This window comes from Pinus tabuliformis, chromosome Q (assembly GCF_031772625.1).
Source record: "Pinus tabuliformis cultivar Carrire ecotype Pingquan chromosome Q, CPIR1, whole genome shotgun sequence".
Taxonomy (NCBI): Eukaryota; Viridiplantae; Streptophyta; class Pinopsida; order Pinales; family Pinaceae; genus Pinus; species Pinus tabuliformis.
The window spans coordinates 541,610,095-541,628,279 of record NC_142296.1 but is presented as its reverse complement, the minus strand read 5'-3'; positions in this window follow the sequence as shown (position 1 = coordinate 541,628,279).

Genomic DNA, 18,185 nt, shown 5'->3' with positions numbered 1-18,185 from the left:
AAGACAAGTCCCCGTATAAATGTATCAAATTTCTGATACCACATCCTTGGTGACTGTTTTAACCCATACAGAGACTTCTTTAACTTGCATACTAGTTCTTTCTTACCCTTCGCTGCAAAGCCTTCAGGTTGCTTCATGTAGATTTCCTCTTCCAGATCCCCGTGAAGAAATGTTGTCTTCACATCCATCTGTTCTACCTCAAAATCAAAAGCTGCAACAATAGATAAAAGTAATCTAATAGAAGTTACCTTGGCAACAGGAGAAAATATATCACCAAAATCAATTCCCGGCACCTGGAAATAACCTTTTGCTACCAACCGAGCTTTGTATTTCTCCACTTTTCCTTCTGCGTTTGTCTTCTTTTTGAACACCCATTTGCTGCCAATGGGTTTCCTTCCAGCCGGAAACTCCACCAGATCCCAAGCCTAATTTTTGTGCAAAGATGCCATTTCATCAACCATGGACTCTTTCCAGAGTTTTCCATCCTCTGAATCTACTACTTCCTTCACAGTTCTTGGATTATCATCAGTAATAGATAAAGCAAAATTTGAACAGAAAGCAGATGGACTATACCTTTCAGGCTGCCTTCTTTCTCGAACTGATCTTCTCACAGCTGGAGTTTGTGGCTCTTCATCTTCTGATTCCTCCTCTGTTGTAGAGTCTGATTCTTCCTCCTTTAGCTCAAACTCTATCTTCTCAGGTTCCTTTCGTTGGACTTCATGTTCAATAACATCTTTCACCTCTCTGAACACCACATCTCGGCTGTACACAACCTTCCATGTGACTGGGTTCCAAAGCTTATAACCCTTTAAACCATCCTTATACCCAATAAAGATGCACTTTTTCAGATTTACTATCCAACTTGGTTCGTTTCTCCTTTGGAACATGTACATATGCATCACATCCAAAGACCCTCATATGTGAAAGAGAGGGTTTCTTACCAGTCCATACCTCTTGTGGAGCCTTATCCTCCAACGCTGATGAAGGTGACCTGTTGACCAGGTAACATGCAGTATCCACCGCCTCTGCCCAGAATTCATGTCCTAACCCGGCACCACTGAGCATGCTTCTTGCCCTTTCCATCAACGTCTTATTCATTCTTTCTGCAACTCCATTTTGCTGAGGTGTATATGGAGTAGTCTTCTACCGTGCTATACCACACTTCTTACAAAATTCTTCAAATTACTTACTACAAAACTCTCCACCGTTATCTGTCCTCAGCACCTTTATCTTCTTCTCTGTCTGGTTTTCCACTAGAGCCTTAAATTCTTTAAACCTGTCAAAGACTTCAGATTTCTTCTTAAGGAAATATATCCATGTATTCCTTGAGAAGTCATCTATAAATGATACATATTACATAGACTTACCCAGTTATGGAACCTTCACAGGTCCAAACACATCATTGTGCACAAGTTCTAATATCTGTTTCGCCCTCTTACTACCAGAGGGGAAACTCACCCGATTCTGCTTCCCATATACACAATTTTCACAAAAATCAAAATCCAGAGAGCTATTACTCATACCTTCTACCATACCTTTACCATGAAGTATCCGAAGGCCATTTTCTCCAATATGTCCAAGCCTTTGATGCCACAGCATGGTCTTCTCTCCAGAGACCACTAGATTTTCTGCTCCACTTTCAGGAACTACAAAACTATTGCACCCATCAATAGTAGTGTTGCCTTGCAGCTTGTACAGAGTTCTAATCCGAACTCCTCGCATCAATACCAGTGCTCCCTAAACCATCTTGCAGGTATCCTTCTCAAACACTGTTTTTACACCTGCATCATCCAGCTTGCTAACAGAAATCAGATTTCTGGCTAATGCAGGAATATGTAGAACACCTGGAAGTTTTCTAACCCTTCCACCTTGCAACTTCAACTTTACTTTTCCGCGACCAACGATTCTAGCCTTCCTGTCATCCCCCAAGAAGACATCACCACCATCATATTTCTCATACTTGCAGAACCACTCTCTATGGGGAGTGAAGTGAAAGGATGCACTTGAGTCAATCAACCATGCCTCATGATCTACATGTGTACTTGAAGAAGCCAAGTACACATCCCCACCTTCATCTGAGGTGGTTTTTGCCTCTGCGGAAGGAGCCTCATCAGATCCCTTTCCTTTGTCAGAAGCTTTAGATTTACAGTCCCTTTTGTAGTGCCCTTCCTTTCCACATTTCCAGCACACCACCTTTACAGGTTTTCCTGGAGATTTAGATCTCCCACTCGATGACTTATTTTTGTTTCTGTTCTGGGTTCGCCCTCGTACAGACAAGGCATCACCATTTTGGCTCTCCATATTTTTCCGTCTCATCTCCTCCGTCAGCAAGGATGAGACTATTTCATCAAAATGAAAGGCAGTTGCATTGCTACCTATTGCAATAACCAGACTATCCCACGAATCTGGTAGAGAACACAACAAACTGATGCACTTATCTTCATCTAAAATTTTAATATCAACAGATGCTAACTGACTTACCACAGTATTAAATGCATTCAGATTCTCTGTCACCGAGTCTCCATCTTTCATCCTCAGGTTATGCAACTTTTTCTGCAGGAACAGTTTATTCACCAAAGACTTAGATTGGTACAAAGTCCTTAACTTGTCCCACAAAGCCTTCATTGTAGCTTCCCCTGATACATTCAGTAATACTGAATCTGAGACACACAATCGTATTGTGCTCTTTGCCTTCCAATCCAACTTCTTCCATTCTTCATCGGACATTCTCGTTGGTTTAGTACCCGGATCTACCATGATCCACTAGTCCTTATCCACCAACAGATCCTCCATCTTGAGTTTCCACAACTCAAAACTCTGACCATTAAATTTCTCGATCTCTATCTTTCCACTTCTCATCATCTTCTTTCACCACTAGAATCGATCTCGCAGATCTCCCACTGAACAGGGTCTACCACAGGCCCGAGCGAAACCCCTCAGCAACAAAGGCATCCCCTTGAAGCCAAAACAGCTCTGATTCCAAATATAGGTTTTAACCCCGTACAGAAATTACCTGCATACGAATTCTAAAACACAGAAAATAAACAATGTGAGATCATAACACATAAAACACATATACATAGAGACTTTCCTTTGGATCCCAAAACCAGGACTACCAGCTTGATTTTTCATTATGTTCCTTTCAATGTTACAATACATATTTATACATGCCAAAGCATCTAATACCATGGACCGAAAACCATCGCATCCAAAAAACATGTGCAAAAATCATGCACAAAACCATAGGTGGGTCCACCCAACCTAACATAGGGTCCAAAACCAAAATAAAGTAGGGTTACAGGTTCCCTTCAAACCCCCTGTTAACTACGTGGAAAGAATATAACACAACCCAACATAACCAACGCTTGCAAAATCAATGGCAACCTGTGGAGACAACATCAGAAACTTTTTGAAATCAGTGATAGAGAAATAAATAGCATAACAACAATGATCGAGAACTGGAGGAAGAAACCTTGCCAGAATACGATCCTGAATAGGGCTTGGAGACTATCGATAGGATTCGTTCTATGGAACATATGGAAAGAGAATAATCGCCTGATTTTCAAGGAGGCTGGTAAAGCAAATACAGAGATATGGAACCAAATCATACAGAATATCAGAGAGACTATTCTCATAGAGAGGTGGTACGAGGAGGACTGGAAAACTGACCCAACAGAAACAAGAATAATGACATGCCTTCAACTAAAGCCAAGTATGACGCACAAGACAGCAAGGAAACACCAAACTAACGAGATGGAGGAGGTCAATCACTACAAAAATCCTCAACAGGGGTTTATCAAGCTGAATTTCGACCGAGCTGCAAAAGGAAACCCAGGCGAGGCAGGGACTGGCGGAGTATTCAGAGACGACAAGGGAAGGATGATCAGAATATATGCGATGGACTGCGGCAATGCCATAAACAACGAAGCAGAGCTCCATGCTCTGAAAAAAGGGATGGAAATTGCCATAAGGGAGGAATACCAAAATCTACAGGTGGAAGGAGATGCGAAAATGGTAGTGGACATAGTCAAACAGCTACAACAAGGAACACAAGCGGAGAAAATCAGTCGTAGCTGGAGAACCGCCTGGTTGGTGAAAGAGATAAGAAAACTCATAAGACAGGTAGCCTACATCCTCCCCACCCATGTAAAAAGGAAGGGTAACGAACCAGCAGACAACCTGGAAAACTGGGGTTGCAGAAATGGTGGAAGAACTCTGGATGCAAGCGAGGTCAAGCTAGTTCAGATGGAGGAGATGGCAAACTTAGTGCAACTCCTCGAAAAAGACAAAGGAGGCGAGAGGAGCTCCAGAACAAGGAACATCATAGAAAATCTAGAGAGATCGGGGAGACGCGGCCGAGAGGAGGAAGGAAGAGGACAGATGGGGGAAAGGACAGACGCGGAGAATGAAGTGAGTAGACAGGTAGTCTGGCAGGTGATGGAGCAGGGCAGAGAAGGTACTCCTGAGAGTATGAGGGTGGTGACGGAAGAGATTGACAGAGAGGAGGGTAGGACAGAGAGTAGGAGGGCAGGCAGAAGAATGATAACAAGTGGCAGGAAAAGGACAATAGGAATACGGCAGGAGGAAGTGTGGATTAATGAGAGGAGATGGCAGCAAGGACAGAAGGGCAACATCTCAAGAGGAGGGTGTAGGGATCAATGCAAGTAATGAAGTCAGACAAGTGGCAGTAAAGGCGAGGGACGAGAGGGAGAAAGGAATAAAAAGTAACGAAAATAAGAATATAACAAAATGCATGTAGGAGAAGACGAGAAAAGTTGGTGGGAGGGAAGGAGGCCAAATAAAGAAGACACAGACGACAGATGGAAGAGACAACAAATCGACAAGTTGGTATGTAGTCCTTTCGCTCCAAACCCCTGCTAGGCTCAGAATTGTTTTTAGTAGGAAAATAGGAAGTCTGATAGGGAACATGCATAAGACTGTAAAAAAGGATAACAGAACCTCCCGAGACAAGGGTCAAACCAATTTCAAAGTTCAATTGAATTTCCTGAGCAGGGAGACTGGGAGGGAGGGTGTCGAACCCAGGAAAGGAGAAAGCCATCCTAAGAGAGAAGCCTGTAGTACTCCCCGAAAGAACTTGACCCTAGCCAACCCTGTAGGAACTGATGGGAGCGAACCAGTAGGAAAAAAGGAAGGAACTTGGGGGGAAAAACCCTAAGGATTATAGTGAACCAGGAAATCATGCCACCATGGGGGGAGAGAAGGAGAGTCGGATCCAGGAGGAAACCTGTTAACAAGACAGGGAGACCCTGGCAAAGGTGGAACAAAAATCCGACCTCATCCGGGGAGGAACCCAGGATGACCATAATGAAAAGGCTTGGCGCAGCCTGCAGCCACGAGAGGAAAATGGGAAGAAACCCAAGCAAACTCCAATCCCCCACCAAAAACAGGACCGACTCGAAACCCATTCTGACTAAAACCTTGAAGGGAGCAAACAATGGAAAGGGAAAGAAAATGAGCAATTGGGAAATTGTTTTGGTTTATTATTACAAAGCTGATAAATGCAACGATTTTGTGATAGGTATATTAACATATCAGGGAAAGTATAGTGAACAGAACAGAGAACACCAGGAAGAAGATAATTGCAGACAGGCAGGGAGCAGAATGGCCCCTAGGAAAGGCAAGAGAGTAGCCAAGACGGAAGAAGGAACAAGTGGAGTGAAAAGTAAAAGAGGAAGGAAGCCAGGCAGTGAACATATGAAGACAATAATTGATGCATACATGGCAGGGAATCCGCCGGAAATTAGAGCCCAGATTGTGAGTTGGGAGAGGGAACTGAACGACAGTATCAAGCACCGGGACATACCCATGGAGGAGTGGGAAAGCATGGTGCCTGATCCCGGGAATACTCGTGGAAGGCATTCCCTATTCAGGCAAACCATACAGCAGTACTGGGTAATGAAAAACGTGGTGGCACGGGCCATGACCCTGCACCGAGAGCAAACGGCGGGTGAAGGAGCAGAGGCACAGGAGAAGAACAAGGAAAAGGACCCAGTCAGGGCGAAGTTACTCAGGGAGATAGTGACAATTTAGATACAAACCTACAGAAATAACCTGGCCCTGGGAAGAATAGAACAGACTCTTAAAGAGATGAAATGGAGAATTGAGCAGCAAAGCGAGATGCCAGGAACAAGTGCAAAGGCGCCAGCCCCAATAATATCCTCAGATGAGGATTGACGTAGTGATCCAATCTGATCTCAAAAATTTTCTCTTGATGAAATGCATTTACATGTTTAATTTGCGTTCTAGGAAAAGTAGTATAGACAGTCAAAACAGTGATGCTAATTGGATAGCAATAAACCTCTTTAAATTTTGGACAGGGTTTAATGCTGACAGGTGGTTATCTGGTTTCCTTCGGGTAGGTAAGCCACCTGAAGCAAATGGGTGTCAAAGTATTTGAAAAAAGTTTTTTGAAAAAGGAATATAAATAGAGGAAGCACTGCCAAGTTTACAAAAAAAAAAAGATCATTCAACTACAATAAGAAGTGAAATCATTTTAACAATAATCGTTTCGGATAAATAGTTATCCGAAACGATTGTGAAAGATATATCGCATAAAAAATTATTCATATATTCAGCATAAAATTTAGGCCATCACCATATAAAAGTGCAATAATGTTAACCAAACTTTAAACTTTCATACATAAACAATTTGAAGAAAAATTATTGCTTAATACGAAACGAAACAAAACCACGAGATAAAAGTACCATTTGTAATAAGTTTTGCTCATGTGTTTCAGCAATATCGACCTACTTCCAATCAATCCAACACCATCTACGAGTACAAAAGATCAATTTCAGTAGAAGATGCCAGATAAGATAAAAATAAATCTTGTTCCATTCATTTCACCAGAACTTCCTCAAATGGACCGAAGTGCATGTTTTGAAGATTATTTCTGATAAAAATTTTGGACCCCTCTCTAAATGCATGAGAGGGATTTAAATACTAAACTATAAATCCTAATAATAAATTATTACAAAAATAGTTGAGGAGGTTTAAACGACCTTCCTCAAATTGTGCAAAACAAAACAAAAATAGAAATTAAAACATGGTGACTAACTCCTTTGCATTTGATCTTTGAGATCATAGATGTCCATCATGAGTTTGAGCTGTGTCGGTCAGCTGATCGCAGATTTCAACTACCCAGTGAACACAGCATCGGTCAGTGCTGGCACCATTTTCTGTGTGGAAGAGGTTAGGCATCGCAAGGTCATCCACTAGCTATAAAGTTTAACTAAATATTGCCAATACACTTCCCAGTTTAACCTGGTCATTTGCCTAATTGCTTCCTCTTTTTCTCTTGTTGCCTGCCTCCACTATTGTTCGAGCTGTTTGACATTTGGAAGAAAACTTGGTACAAAATCTTCCATCAGGTTTGCGCTATGTAAATTTTCATTGATGTTTTCAATAACACAGTTTGTTGCAGCTGCCGTTGCCTTTTCTGCTTGCCTAAGCCAAGAATCCCAGTTTGCAAATAAAATTTCTTTATGTGACTCCTCCAGTATAGGAAAATCGGCCTTCCTCCCATCCTATGAATTTTTCCAGGTGATGAAGTCGGAAACTCTTTTCAAGACTTCATCATATTCGAGTCTCATGTCAATGACTTGACTCGTTAACTTGTCACTAGTCTCGCAATAAGGACTCAACTGCGAGACCTTCTGGCATAGAATTTCTTTTTGATGCATTAGCTGGGAGTTCAGGCTGAGTGCTTCAATTATAAACTGATCAATATTTGGGTTGTCCTTATACTTATCTGTTAATGCTTGTATTTGCACTTCCTTTTCTGCTAAACTGGCTTGATGTTTTATTTGCATCTACTCAAATTCTTGTTAGAGCTTGGCTGCTTGTTGGTTAGATTTTTCTTTCTCTAACTATTGTTCCAACCACATAATTTTATTTTCCCTTTCTCTATGAAACATTTGTACTTTCGTTTCTTTGTTAATAGTTGTTGTAGTGTAGGCTCCTAAAAACTGAGATAGTCTAGTAAGGTTGTCAAATGGGTCGATGGGTGAGTCTTTCTAGACAATATCCATCGGTTCATTATCAAGAGTAGTAGCAGTTGTAGCATCCAAATTCCTCTTCTTTCTCTGCCTTTTGACAACATCTTTGTGGGTTGGGCTATAGAACACATCTAAAGGAGGAATCTCCTCAATTCTCAAAACAATTTCAGAGGTAGGAGTGGCAGGAATGTGCTCTACCTCTTGAGTACTTACAATTTTCTCTACTGTAATTTCTTGAGTTGTTTTGTGTTGTGGAGTCTGTGGCTCAGGTGCTTGTTTCTCTGTATGGAGATTTTTATTAAAATGCTCCCATTCTTTCTCTAAATCAATCACCGGGGGTTTTTTTGACTAGGTGGAGGTGGAATGAATTTCAACCTATTTTCTAGCTGAAGTTTGCTCAGCTATCTTTTCTATAGATTGGGTTGTATCCTTTTCTGACTCCTTGCTTTTGCTTCCCCCATTCTGTGACTGTTGCTCTGATTTCTCTGACTCCCTAGTAGACTTCTCTTGGGACTCTTCTTGGGAATCATCTTTAGAATTTTCTCTGGAGCTTCCTTCTAGGCTTATGCTGGGAGTTGGCTCCCTTATTGGTTCAATCAGTAATTGGTCCAATGGGACCTTTAACAATCTCCTTTCTTTGTATTGATGAAAGGCTTCAAGCTCTTCTTGGTCAAAAAGTAGTGATGACATGTGCTTCACTTCTATGAATGTTTCTTTCTGTAGGAAGATGTCATCAAATGTGTCTTCCTCATGACTGAATACCTTCACTTTTACCATGGTAGTGAAGTCTTTGGCAGTGCCATTTGGGTCATACTGCCTTCCTGGGAATTTACGTAATTTTATAGATTGCATGATCTCTTCTTATTTGAATGCATGGCCTAGATCGTGCAGTGCAAATGCTCCACATTGTAACGAAAATGTAGGCCAAATGGCCTTTTCGCTTCCTTTAATCCTTTGCTCAGCCCACCATGACTCGCTATTTGATAGGCTATCTCTCTAGCCATCAATTCGTCTAGAACATAGTATGTGAGGGCATGAGGTGAGGTGATGCTCCCAAAAACCCTGATATATGTGAATGTTTCCTCGCCAAACCATCTGGCCATTGGGAGGATATCTATCTTAACTTCCTTAGAAAACCTAGGGGCATCTCAATTTTAAACCTATTTGTGGATAAGCAGCATGATCCCATGACAAATTTTGTAAAAATGTGGGTGAAACTGAGACTCCCACATGTCCTTATGATATATATGAATGGGAAGTGGATCTTTCATAGTCCACTTCCATCCCATGATAGGAAATTTTGAACCAAAACAAATTTCATCCATCACATAGGCACTCATAAAAAATGGAGGGTAAACCCTTGTTGAGACACTCCTTTTCCTCCTATAATCGATTATTGCCTTTGCTAAATTATCAGACAAAATTTGGGCCCAATTCATTATGGTTGCGTTTACGACTGCATCTATTAATGGCAGCCATTCTGGGGAAAATTTAGTGCTATCGGGCTTGCCAAACATCCTACATAGCATGGCTGCTGCAAAACTATGGGGAGGAGAAATAGATGCAGTAGAGTACATACCTGCTTTGTCCTTTTTGATCTTGCCCTCATTATTCAACCAGGTCCAGGTGACATCTGTTGGGTCCTCATTCTCTTTGGAAAAATTCTCAAGGAACTGTTTGTTGTAGATGGCTTGTTGGCCTGATCAATAATCCACTTGACCATATCTGTGTGAGGGATTATCTTTGGGTGTGTGGCTATACAATGCATAAATGAGCATGTCGTCTCAAAAATGGTGGCATCCGAGGAAGCACGACCATCAGCTGTGACCTTTGTTTCTAAAGGTCTTGGTTGCTCTTCTTCTAATAAATCATACATGGTTTCCCACGTAGAGGTCCCTCCTTCTCTGCTGCATGTAGTATCTGTGAATAAAGGAGTCATTTCTGATTTCTCAGATGCAACTGCCTTGCCCTTCTTTGCCATTGCTCCCAAAGACTCCTTCTGTGGATTTTCCCTGAAAATGGAGAAAAACAACAGCTATCGAATATACAAAGATAAGAATGAACGTAAGCTAGGATAATACAGATAACTTGAAAAGGTGATAAGAAAGGAGTTTTATTTGAACGCAAGTGAGAAGATATCATATCACCTTGGATGGCTTTTCACACATAAATGCCATTAACTTTTACTAAATTCCCACTAATGGTTCGTTATCTCTTAGCTTTAATGCTCATTAATGTCTGCATCGTAAGTCGAGAAGAAAGCTTCTAGGGTGACGAGCCTTTAAATTGCGAAAATGGTGATTTTGCGATTTGCGAAGCAATCTCACAGATCGCATTATCGCGTTATGTTTGTATGCTTTCCTTATTGTTTCTACGAGATGCGAGATGCGGGCCGCTTACTATTGTTTCCAGGACATAGCTCATTTGTCAGGTTTTCTTGTGTAAAGCGCTTTTTATTAAGCAGCGAACCTAAATACTTGTCTGTGACATATCTCGGGAGTGGGTCTAGGTCTCAATCGCATTTCGCAATCTCGACGGATGGTAAGTTTGTGGTGTTCTTTTAAATGTCTGAAATGCGATGCAGTAAGGGAAATGTTGTTATCACAATTTCACATCTCGCACATTTTAAGGTAACTCATTAAGGTGTGCTTTCTAAAAATAATGATATGTGACGCAGGCATTAGTTTTAGTAAGAAATGCCTTAGGACTTAGTTTATATAGGGAATGTACTAGTTTCAAAGTATTAAAGCATGGAGTCCTCTTTTGATCGCTTTTTGATAGATATGGTGGATTAGCAAGGCTTTCAATCATGCTTGATCGTGCGATATGTGGGAAAGGGAGACATTTAATAGTTTCCTAAAAGGTGTTTGATTGATATCTTGTTTTATTCCAAAATTTAATATGGAAAATGCCTAAATGCTAAACTTATTTTTGGAAGGATTTTTTAAAGGTTCCCCATTTATTAATGTAACATTGACTACTACTATTAACAAATGGGGGGTTGTTGAATAGCACAACACTTTCATATGATAGTAAATAAGGATTTCTTCAACAACTTAGAGGAGAAGGATATACAATTACACAAAGAGTGTGGAGATGATAGGAGATATAGTACCAAAGGGATTTTCATTGTCACCTTTAAGAGGGGTTTAGGCTTTCATCTTCACCTACATAATGTAGTGTATGTGCATAGTCTGAAGAAAAATATAGTTTTTGTAGTTGTACTTGAGGACATAGGATATGATGTGGTGTTTAGTAAAGGAAAGGAATATAATCTAAAGCATGTTTCTACTTGTTGGGATGGGGTCCCCTAGGTCAGTTTTGGGGTTAGGATAACCCAAGTTTTGGTACATTTTTGTAATTAATTTAAAATCTCTGCAAATTGTGGATGTAGAGCATGTAGATGATTATGAGTCAAAAGGGTTTAGCCCCTTGTTTTATGTAAAGTTTGAGTTGGCTTTGAGATCCACCCATGGTCCACAGACCATGGCATTGTATGAAAAAAGCTATAAATAGTCGTGTCTTAGAGAGTCTAAGGCATGATAAGTTTGGATAAGATTTGATGATGGATAGGAAGTGATAGCGGAGAGAAGTGGGTCAGATAGGAGAAGAAAGGCTCTACAGCTAAGTGCGCAGAGGCCTAGGTAGAGTCTGTAGCTGGGTGCGCGAACCCCTACAGTTGAGTGTGCAGGGTGGTTTTGAGTCTGTAATCCTGAATTGAAGATCAATAAAGAAAGTTACCAAAGAATTCTTGTGTATATCTTTTTTATCTTTGTTTTTATTAAATGCTATATACCATCTATGAATAATGTGTTTTATGAAATATTGATTGAATGTTGCGCAATCCTCTTGATTAAGTGTTAATGATGTATGCAAATCATGTTTATGTATTTTCGTGAAGACTCTGATGATTTATCTGATGTTTACTAATAACATAAGTACATCTATGTGAACCCTAATTTAGGACTACTCTCTGATGTGTGTAAGTAGATAGGTTGACTATTAAAGGTCCACAAAGACTAATCATAGACACTCACGAAGGTCTGAAGGTTGTTTAATGGAGTTGCAACATCGTTCCCTAAGTGGTTATCGATCTGCGCGAAGGCAGATCTGAGGCACTAAAAGACATCACACTAGTCTCTGGATGCAGAAACTTGGTTCTTGCATCCCGCCATACTTCCTCAGGTGAGACTGTAAACTGTGCTACGCAGGTTGTTTCTGAAAGGGCCAGTAGTGTAGGTATTTGTTGGTTGGTGCAACTAACTCTGAACATGGGTCAAGACCCCCTAAGCCAACACTATTGGACAAGTAAAACAAATTGGTTTTTAGGTTAAAAATATCTACAAACTAGAGGTGGATGCATGTGCTACATTGAGTAGCAAGGCAGAACATGTTCAGGGCTGAGATGTTGGAGAGATCTGGCATAGGCGCATGGAACACCTACACCATGGAGCTTTGAAAATAATGCAACAGATCACCACTAGACTTCCAAAATGCCTCCTTGATCAACATGGTGTCTGCAAGGGATGCACTCTTGGAAAATATGTTAAATCTTCCTTCCAAAGCTGAGATAACAAAGCTAGAGCCATCTTGGAGTGATTTCACTCAAATGCACGAGGACCATTTTTTACAGCCTCAATTCCAAATCATAGGTATTATGTAATATTCATAGATGACTTTTCCCACAAATGCTAGATCTATTTCATGAAGAAGAAGGATGAATTTTATTCAAAATTTGTTGAATTTAAAGCCTTAGTTGAAAATGAGATTGGAAATAAAATTAAATCACTAAGAAGTGATGATGGAGGAGAGTATGTGTATATTTCCTTCAAACAACTATGTGTTAAGGAGGGCATTAGAAGGGAATTGATTGCACCTCACAACCCACAACAAAATGGGGTTTCAGAGAGGAAAAATAGAAGCATTCTAGGAGTTGCAAGAGAAATGTTGCATGACCATGGATTGCCACTATCCATGTTGGAAGAAGCTTGTAATACAATTGTTTCCTTGTAGAACATGATCCATCAAAAAATTCTTGGAATGATTACATTTGAAGAGGCTTTCTCTCGGAGGAAGCTAGATGTCTCCCACTTTTTAATTTTTGGACCCATAGTTTATTGTCATGTCTCCAAAGATAGTAGGAAAAAATTGGAGCCTATTGTAGAGAGGAGGATATTTGTAGGATACACAAAGGCACCTAATATTTACTGAGTGTACATGCCCTAACTTAGGATGAATTTTATGAGGAGTTCTCCAGAGCCAGATCTGAGCATACCACCAGAGGAGGAACTTCTAACTCCAAAGGAGGAGCCTCAGCCAGATCCACAAATTCAAATCTTGCATATTCCAAGAGGATGATGTGGAGTAGCCACATGTGGAGGAGAAGATAGCAGATTAAGTGGAGGAACCGACTGACCCAAAGTCTTCAAGAGAAGGGAGGAAGAGAACCAAGATGGTTGATAGATTGGTGCATGAATCTCAGGAGCAAGTTGGAGCTCCTAGCTCCTCACAAAACTATAGGATATCACTAGACATATATACTCGATATATGACACTCATTTCATAGTTGATTGACTCTAAGAAGCCTTCATTTCAAGAGGTTGCTTCCCTGTAGGTGTGGGTAGATTCCATGGTGGAGTATAACTCCATCATTAAGAACAATGTTTGGGAGGTTGTGCCCAAACCTCAGAACGAGTCAGTTATTGGTTCCAGGTGGTTATAAAAGGTAAAACATGTAGTTGATGGAAGTGTTGAGAAGTACAATGCCATATTTGTGGCCAAAATCTCTCACAAGTGGAAGGAGTCGATTATGAGGAGACATTTTACCCTATGGTAAGATATTCTTCTATCAATATTATCCTAGCATTAGCAACACAGTTGGAGTGAAGGATCCACCAAATGGATGTTAAGATCGACTTCCTAAATGGAGTGGTTGAGGAAGATATTTACATTGACCATCTTGAGGGGTTCAAGACCTTTAACAGGGTGACACGTGTGTACTCTCAAGAGATCACTCTATGGTATCAAGCACACACCTCGTACTTGGTACGCTTGCATAGATTCCTATCTCAGTGGATTGGGTTTCACTAAGAGTGAAGCATATGCCAATCTATACTAAAGTATGGTAGATGGTAGTTTTCTCATATTAGTATTGAATGTGGATGATTTGATACATATAAGAGATGACAGGTTCATCTAGTCTTGCAAGGAAGATCTTGCAAGATAGTTTGATATTAAGGATAAGGGTTTGATGCACTACTTCCTTGGCTTGGAGGTGTGGAAGGGAGATGGAGAGATATTTGTTGCACAGGGGAAGTACACCTCTGAAATCCTTTAGATATTCCATATGCAGGATTGCAAACCCATAGACACTCCTCTAGGTACTATCTGGAGAAAAGAGGATGCTTCTATAGGAGATGCAGTAGATGTAACTATCTACAAACAATTGGTGGGGTCCTTGATGTACTTGGTGAACACAAGGGCCAACATTTGTTTTGCAGTTAATCAACTTAGTTAGTTCATGGTGGAGCCTACCAATATTCAATGGAAAGTAGAAAAACATGTTCTTATATACCTCATAGGCACAAGAAACTTTGGTTTATGGTACATGCATACTTATGGAGTGAAGCTCCAAGGCTTCACAAATGTAGATTGGGAAGGGAGTAACTCATATAGGAAGAGCACATCAGGAGCATTCTTTAGCATTGGTTCAACAACAGTTTCTTGGTACAACAAGAAACATATATCTATAGCACTCATCTCAGCAAAGGCTGAGTATATGGATGCTAGTCAAGCAGCGTGTGAGGCTATTTGGATGAGGAATACCCAGGTTGGTCTCTTTAGTTAGGGGATGCAGCCTACATTGATCCACTATGAAAATTAGATTTGTATAAAAATATTTGAAAATCCAGTGTTTCATGATACTTCCAAGCATATAGACATCAAGTACCATCACTTGAGAGACTATGTGCAGAATATTTTTATGTTATAGTAATAAGTGTAGGAAATTACCTAATCAAGAATACATTGAAAGTAGAAAAATCAAATATAAAATTATATATATAGAAAGAATGATGTACATGTACATACCTTAACTTTATCACAAAGCTATTACAATATTTCAAACTCTTTAAAACCCTAGCTACCCTGGTGTTGTATCTACTTCAACCCCCTCAAAATTTTTCCTACTTTCAAACATTGGAGCCTCATATTGTCCATGTGAATTGTCATCACAAGTTATTTAAGATGTTTCATGATTTTTATTCGAGTTTTTCTAAGTGTTTAAGCTCCTTTTCAAATAAACTCGAAGTGTCACCTTTTGTTAGAGGTAGTCATGGTGCACCTTTAAGAGGTAGTTCTAGCGGACTCTCTTGCATTAGTTGATCACATCTATCATAATAACATGCATTGGGCACACTTCCATGGCATAATTCACTTTCTCATTGCAATCAACACTTGTGTTCTAAAGGCATGTATCTTAACTGCCATACTTGGAGATAAGTGTCATTCTATTGTCATTTCAATGAATACATGTTGATTTTGGGTACTGTGCATCTTATTTTCATGTGTTTTATCATGAATGTGTGGGCTTATTTTATGCTCTTACTCTTACTCTCTTGTCTCACTCGTCTCACACTTAGTCAAATCATTGGAGCTTTTCCCTATCCCGTCATCTTGTGCAAGTTGTAAGAACACTAAATTCTCACCAAGTGATGAGTGCACTATGCACTACTAAGCTTCAGTGATGAGACCCTCACCTCCTAGACTCATGCACTATGCCATCTTGAGGATAGAATCCTTGTGCATTGAACAACATTAGGAAACAATCCCTCAAATCTTGTTACCTACACCTATCCATTGCACAAACCTTCATTAAATATGTCTTGTATTTCTAACTGAGCATTGTTAGTGGATAGTAGGGTCATCTTTGGACCCTTGTAGTGGAAACCTGTGCAATTCCTAGATCCTCCTCCTTAGTCACTACGCATTAAGCAATTACAATGTCTAATCTTATCACTCTCGTTCCCTGCACTTTCGAGACTAGAGCTCAGATAACTATACTTCACTAAAGTTAACACCACTAGATAGCTAGATATTAGCCACAAAATTGCACACAACTCTACTTCTCGCCCACAAAATCAATTTGAATGACTTAACTGAGTGACTTCTCTATGTCTTAACTTCCTGACAACTCATCCTGTGAAGTAGAAATCTCTCAACCATGCCATCCTATTGTTGCCTAGAAATCTATAACACCTCAACCAAATCCAAAAATTTAACAAATAATGAACCAACATCAAGGCTCTCTAGAAGAAAATGAGGTTCCACCATTTCAAGAAAGGACCGTTGAACCCAACTCAAAAAATTACCAGTAAGCTTAATCCACACTCTAAGACTACCAAGGTAAGGCTTCAAATGAATTTTATGTAGTATCATGTAATCCATTATATTATCAAAACTGAAACATTTCCATGAGGCAGACTAAGGAAATTTTTTCATACCCAACCCAAAATCCTCCAAAGGATGATAAATAGTCTAATGATTGAATGTGTGAGGTGACAAAATTAACTCCAAACCACTGCTCAAAGAAAGAAGCTCTATATCCATAGTGAATTCCAATCGTCACCACCAAATAAGAATTAAATTTCTATGCTTCATTCTGTGGATGAGAGGAAATATTTTGAGATACATAATAAGGTGCATGGGACACCTAGAGGAAAATATTAAAGACCGACATAAAAAAATTATTAAGTCTTCAAATCATGATACCACTTAGCCTTTTAACATGAGATAGCCACCATTTAGAGCAAGAGGTAGATGTCTCATCCCCACTTCAAAACAATTTTCCATATATATCAAAATTTAAATGAAAACATATATGCCTTGGGAATCTCATCATGGCTATGGTATATGGATGATTTTTAAATTTCCTTCATCCAAATATCATTTTCCTTGGCCAAACATTGGAGCCTTTTTTTGCCAAAGTGTTCGCCACTGAATTCAAATGTCTATAAACATCGAAAATTTCCATCCTAGCCTTGACCATGTAACAAATTATAATTGTTGAATCAATGAAGAATAGAATATTGTTAAAAAATATTTCCAAAGAAGTTTCTAGACCCTTCCACAAATTAGGAAACTCTGCTTTTTTGTTTGTCACATGAACAAGAACCCATAAAAATTGTGCCATGTTTTTTTCATCAGGGTTGAATAATGCCCCTCCCATTCCTACCTCCCACATAAAGGAATATGATTATTAAAATAACAAATATGATGCATTATGTAGGGTAGTTGACTTCCATAATGAATAATTATGTTCCACTAGAATCATCAACATTCTCCACCATGGAAACCATACACAATTGACTCAGAAACCTTTTTATTATATTTAAAACAAAAGTAAACATAAAAGGTGAATTGTGTAGCTTAACTAATGTATTTCCTTTAATTTGAGGTATATAATCTCCTTTCCCATTCCTTTTAGCCTTAGAATTTGATGTTTTGTTACAAGGTAACCATTTCATAATTTGAGGTTGTTGATGAAGATTCTCTTGGATCTACATATATAAACTTGGCATGGTTCAATTGTTTTTTTATTTTTATAATAGACAAACATCTCAACTTATGCATTTTATTTACATAACATAAGATATGTGTTTTTTCATTTGGGTTTATCTTAGGTGGTTGGGATAAATGATTGTTTTCCTCCCCACCGAGCTTCAATTCTTGCAAGGAAAATGTTGAGGTTTGTTGTAATGGATTTAAGCCTTGTTTTTTAGTCTGATTAGTCCCTATAGAACCAAAAAATGTATATTCCTCATATGGAATATAAATATATTTTTCATAAGGAGGGGAGGAAAGAAAAACTTAAGAGATGTGTTCTAGTTTTTGAAGTCCATTACTCACATTATTAATGTTACCACTTTATGTTATTTTAGATATCACATGCTCAATATAACAAACACTAATGATGTAGGACAAGTATAAGTAATCAAAATTGATTTCAGTGGTAATATGTATAGAAATGTTTATTAATCAATCAAGGAACCAATCATTATTTTGCAATGAGTGCTAACATTATAATGTTAGCAATGTACCATGTGTAGAAGTGTATTTTGAATCTATAGTGGCACAAAAGGTCGGTGCATGTTTGAATCTATAGTATT